Genomic DNA, 5,820 nt, shown 5'->3' with positions numbered 1-5,820 from the left:
GGCCAGCATCTCCACATAGCATTGGACTGGAAAGGGCCAGTATGCTATCTTTCTGTCTTTGTTTGTCTTTGGGAGCCAAAACCCACTGGCCAATGAGCTGTAGTAATAGGAAAGAGGAGGAGAGAATTGGGGGAAGAAAAGAGAGGCATCAAGAAAGGGGAATCCAGTGCAGAGTCCACTGGACAGCAGGCCAGCTCTGGGATCCCACCCTTCCAAAAGAAAGCTTTGGCCTCAAGAAACAATTCTCATGTTTTCTGAGTCTTTGCTTTTTGTCCCTGGGCATACTGTTCTTTGTCCTTCCCTGGAAGGGAGGCAGACACATGGGCAACCAGCCCAAGGCACAACACTCGCTATGTCTGTACCAGGACTTGAAGAAGACCATCAGTCAAGGTCATTATAACTGGCTGAAAGTCGGGGAGCAGAAAGTAAGGACTGCCACTGCCTGTCCAGCATCCTGACACTTCTGCCCAGCCCACCCCTCTACCACCACTATGACACTTAGCACCGCCAGACCCCTAACCTACCCCCTTTTCTAATTAAGAAAGAAGCAGAGGGAACCGGGTCCAAGAGACAAGAAAATTCTTTTTTTTTTTTTGCCAGTCAGTCTTGCACTTTATTGTCATTGTCGTCTCAGGCCTTGACTGCACACTTGTGCAGTGGGTACAGCCGCTCCTTCCGCTGCTTCTTCTTGGTCTTCAGCTTCTCCTTGTGTTTGGTGAGCGGGTGACGCATGGCTCTAGTCTTCTTGGGTCACAGGCCCAGGGGCTTGTACTTCTTGCCCTTGTAGAATTTCCTGAGGTTTTCTTTTTGAGTCTGGTTAATAACAGTGAGGACTTGGGGTTGGAGAGCTTGGACGCTGCACTGCCTGTCACTTTGGCGACGGGAAGCTGGGACAATTCCACCTTCAGGTCGTCCAGTTGTTTCAACAGCTCCTCCTTCTTCTTGTCGTGCAGGTCCCGAGCCTTAATCTTGACCATTTCTGCGTTGTTCACAGCTGAGGCTGCCTGGTTCGAGAGCAAGACAAGAAAATTCTATTTCACGCAGATGAACAGAGAGTTCCTTCCCAGGACAGTGGGGAACCAGACGGGGCTGTTATGCCAACAGACCTAAGCCAAGAGATGGGACCCAGACATCTTAGAGAGGAACTTGAAATCTTGAGAACCAGTTGAGGCCCAGGGTGGATGGACAGACTTGTTTGCTCATGTCTGTGTGCAGTGGAGCAGTGCTTTCAGACAGTTTGGGGGCTAAGATTGATGGCTTTCAGGAGCTAGCCACGGGAAGCTTCGTAAGAGAGATGTCATGAATGTTTGCTGCACTGATGGCCTTCCCTAACGAACCCTCCTGGTTTTGACCTCCCCTTCCTGTATTTGTTAGGAGCGGGTGTGGCGGCAGTCCCAAAGGCGCCAGAGACTGCAGCTAAGTCATATGACTTGCACCTGACTTCCTCATATAAGACACAAACATCTTGAGTGCTGCGCAGGTGTACCAGGATACAGGTGAATCCAATTTGGTGGAGATTTGCCCCTGCTGCCCTGATTAGCTGAAGCCTCGTGACTGGCGAGGGGGCATGGCCTGCAGTGCGTGGATGAGAGAGAGTATAAAAGGAGTGAGAGGCCCAGGGTTCGGGGGAGATATATAAACAAGGGAGATATAAAAACAAGGGAGATATATAAACAAGGGAGATATAAAAACAAGGGAGATATATGGAGAAAGAAGAAACAGGACTGAATAAATGTGTGCAGAAGGATCCTGTAGCAGCGTCGTTCTTCCTGGCCTGTTGAGCGCGCGCAACAAGTGGTGCTGAAAACCCGGGAAAAGAAACATCTTCAGTCACGAGCGAAGACCCACTGCTACAGGGAGGATTCAGAACTGCATCACGGGGAATGGTGGTAAAGAAGTGTTCCTGTAAAACAGACTGTTGAGAAGGATCAGAACTCTTCAGCTGGGGAACGGTACTGATGAAGAGAAAGAAGAAAGATGAAGACTGAATAAACTGCTGTTAGAAGGACTGGTGGTCGCGTCGTTCTTGCTGGTCGAGAGCGGGCGTGACAATTGGTGGCCCGTACGGGGAACCGACTCCCCCACCGAGTTCAGAACTTTCAGCAGTCAGTGGTTGCCGGCAGGGTAAGTTCACAGTGAGTGAAACTTGCGACCCCAGGACTTTGGGAAGGACCTCGGATAAAATAGAGGTGAGCATAAAGTTGCCAGGAAGTAGGCACAAAGTAACCCAGGAGTTTGGGAAGGACCTCTGATAAAATAGAGGCAAGCATAAAGTTGCCAGGAAGCAGGCACAAGGTAACAAAAGGTTCCTGGTTTTGGGATAAGTTAAGGTTCCTGGCTTTGGGACAAGTTAAGGTTCCCTGTTTGGGGACAAGTTAAGGAACTATGATAACCTCAGTGTAGTGATCAATAGATCCTCGCTGTGTAGTTATGCTTTTTTCTCCCATTGACCCTTTGTGGGTAGGTCTGATAGTTTTGGTCTTGTTTGTTCTGATATATGGACTCTGTTACTGTTTGAAACTGTGTGTAGAGGCAGTCAAGACAGGTCAGAAAATCCTTACAGAGCAACAAGAAAGTATGTCAGAAGAGGAAAAGGGCTTAAAAAGAAAAAGGAAAAAGAAAGGAGACACAGTGTTATCAGGTGGTCAGGAAGGACGAAACAAAAGAGCCGAGGCGGAGGAGGAAGGCGAATTAGCTTCTATGCCTCCTCCCTATGCCTCCTCAGCATCCACCTGTAGGTGGACCTTCTGTCTGGAGATTTGGAGAGGATCGACCAGATCAGGTGTTGACGTGGGCGAGAGGGTCTGTTTGTGTGTTTCCACAGGACCAGACGGAACCTCTTTGGGTGCTGGAGAGGTTGGTGAGACGCTGCAAGAATGAGGATCCTGATCCAGTTGCCCCTGTGGATGTGGTGGATGATCCCACAAGCACAAAGGATGGAGCAGAGATGGGAGATCCTTTCGGTGTTCCAGAAGCCGATACGAGCTCGACATGACATTCAAATTTTTCCATGCTTTTTGATCCCTGAATTCCCCTTAAAGAGATAGCCCCGCTGGCCATCTATCCCTTGCTTCAGGGAAGATGAGCGGGGATGAGAGCCCTGGGATGTATGCTTGTTATAGTGTGTGTGTGTTTTGTGTTTGGCACATGTGTTAGGTGCAGAGTGTGCGGGTCCGCACTTTCGCCATGGTAGCGTAGGCTTTTGCTGCAGTGGAGGCGGGACAATCTCCTCAGATTTGGTTTGCCGCTCTAAAAGAAATTATGCTGCGTTATGCCGTGGGGTGCGAGGCTAAGCACTGCACAGAGGATAGCTTGCTGTTGGCATCCTGTGGAAGGCACGTCTGATTGCATGAAGGTTCAGTGTCCTAGTTCCCTTCCCTCAGGAAAAACGACACGGGAGCTGGCCAAGACCTCTCTGGGTGATGAGCCTAAGGGATGGTTTTGTGTAGGGCCCCTATGCTTGCACACTGGGGATCAGACCTCTACCTTCACCCATGAGGCTTGCTTGCAGCAATTAAGATCTGGCCATAGGTTAATTAACATCCTGGCCTTTTGATGCACCTGCCGCAAGCAAAACACAATCTCCCCAGGAGTGGCTTGGCATGATAGAGAGGTAGTCAGTGATAAGACTCCCTGGGCATGTCACCAACCTAAGACAGGGATCAAACCAATGCTGTTTGTCACCCAAGGACGGGTAAGGGGCATGGTTGCGAGGGGCTATCTATAGACATTCTCTCTGCCAGAAAAGAAAAAAGGGGGAGATGTTAGGAGCGGGTGTGGCGGCAGTCCCAAAGGCGCCAGAGACTGCAGCTAAGTCATATGACTTGCACCTGACTTCCTCATATAAGACACAAACATCTTGAGTGCTGCGCAGGTGTACCAGGATACAGGTGAATCCAATTTGGTGGAGATTTGCCCCTGCTGCCCTGATTAGCTGAAGCCTCGTGACTGGCGAGGGGGCATGGCCTGCAGTGCGTGGATGAGAGAGAGTATAAAAGGAGTGAGAGGCCCAGGGTTCGGGGGAGATATATAAACAAGGGAGATATAAAAACAAGGGAGATATATAAACAAGGGAGATATAAAAACAAGGGAGATATATGGAGAAAGAAGAAACAGGACTGAATAAATGTGTGCAGAAGGATCCTGTAGCAGCGTCGTTCTTCCTGGCCTGTTGAGCGCGCGCAACAAGTGGTGCTGAAAACCCGGGAAAAGAAACATCTTCAGTCACGAGCGAAGACCCACTGCTACAGGGAGGATTCAGAACTGCATCACGGGGAATGGTGGTAAAGAAGTGTTCCTGTAAAACAGACTGTTGAGAAGGATCAGAACTCTTCAGCTGGGGAACGGTACTGATGAAGAGAAAGAAGAAAGATGAAGACTGAATAAACTGCTGTTAGAAGGACTGGTGGTCGCGTCGTTCTTGCTGGTCGAGAGCGGGCGTGACAGTCTCACTTCCCCTACTTGAATAAAATAAAAGGGGTCTATCCTGTGTTTTGAGACAGGGTCTCTCTCTGAACTGCAACTCACCATTTTAGCAAGTTCCAGGGAGACACTTGTCTTTGTTGTGGGGCACTGTAGTCACACACACACACACACACACACACACACACACACACACACACACACACGTGTGGCCATGATATAAGATGAGAATATTACATTGTTGTTGTAAAAGATCTGCTAAACGTGCTCAGGAAATATTAAGTCACACGAGGAAGAATTTGGCTTAAGAAGCACTCCCCCGCGCTCTTGTCAGGAAGGAGCACTCCCCGCGCTCTTGTCAGGAAGGAGCACTCCACAAGCTCTTGTCAGGAAGGAGCACATATCCTGCCAGGCAGACAAGATGGCCCGGGGCTAACAGTTGCCTGGGAAAACCAGGATAGCTCTGCCCATATTTTACATCGTAAGTCCTCCTATTTCTCCAAACAAGCAAACCTTGGAATGTCTGCCTCTGTGAAACATGTTTAGTTGCTCAAATGCAACATGGAGCTGTGAAACTGTACGAGCTGATGTGGGTTTGGTTCAGTACTCTCTTTTGTGCATTAGCCAGAAGCAGTCACACATGATTATTAAAGAGTTTTCCTTATTTTTCCTGCGTGTGTGAGTATACATGGGCACATATGTATACACACACAGGCATGTGCATTAATTAATTAATTAATTAATAATGCAGTAAATTACTTTTAAAACAACAAAAAAGAATGTTCCTGGAAAAGAAATCCATAGTAATTCATCTAATTAAAGGGTTTTACATATATTAGATATATTAGATCAACACAAAGCATTTCTTTATTACCCTTGATTATTTAAGAAATAAAATTTCAGGTGTTCTTACAATTTTTTAATTCTTCAACAAATTTTATATATATATATATATATATATATATATATATTCACAATGTATCTTGATCATATTCTTCCCAAACTCTCCCCTCTTGCTCCTTCAAAACATCCTTCAATATATCTCTCTCCTACCTTCATAGTCCCTTTTTTTTTTAATCCACTAAGTTTAATTAGTACAGCCTGCATTCACATGGCTGTAGGCTACTCACTAGAGCATGGGCAACCTACCAACAGCCACACCCCCACTAAAGAAAAGTGACCTCCCTCCTCCCTCACCAGCCATCAGCCATACTACCATACTATAGCTTCTCAGCTGGGAGTGGGCCTTCACAAGCCCCTTCCCATCCATGCTTGATCCTACACAAGTGGCCGTAGCTATGACTTCATAAGAGAGAGAGCTATGTCATGTTCAGAAGACAGCATTTTGCACACTCTTCCCCACCCTCCAGTACCTACACTTTTTGTTCCCCCTTCTGA

The 5,820-nt window shown here is 47.6% G+C and overlaps 1 pseudogene; it reads right to left on the bottom strand.

Annotated features, from left to right (window-relative positions):
* Positions 1 to 601: 601 nt before the first annotated feature.
* On the bottom strand, positions 602 to 1,431 carry Gm45700 (annotated as a pseudogene).
* Positions 1,432 to 5,820: the final 4,389 nt, after the last annotated feature.

This window comes from Mus musculus, chromosome 7 (genome assembly GCF_000001635.26).
Source record: "Mus musculus strain C57BL/6J chromosome 7, GRCm38.p6 C57BL/6J".
NCBI lineage: Eukaryota > Metazoa > Chordata > Mammalia > Rodentia > Muridae > Mus > Mus musculus.
Note: the sequence above shows the minus strand (reverse complement) of the source record. Positions and strands in the feature narration are given on the sequence as shown.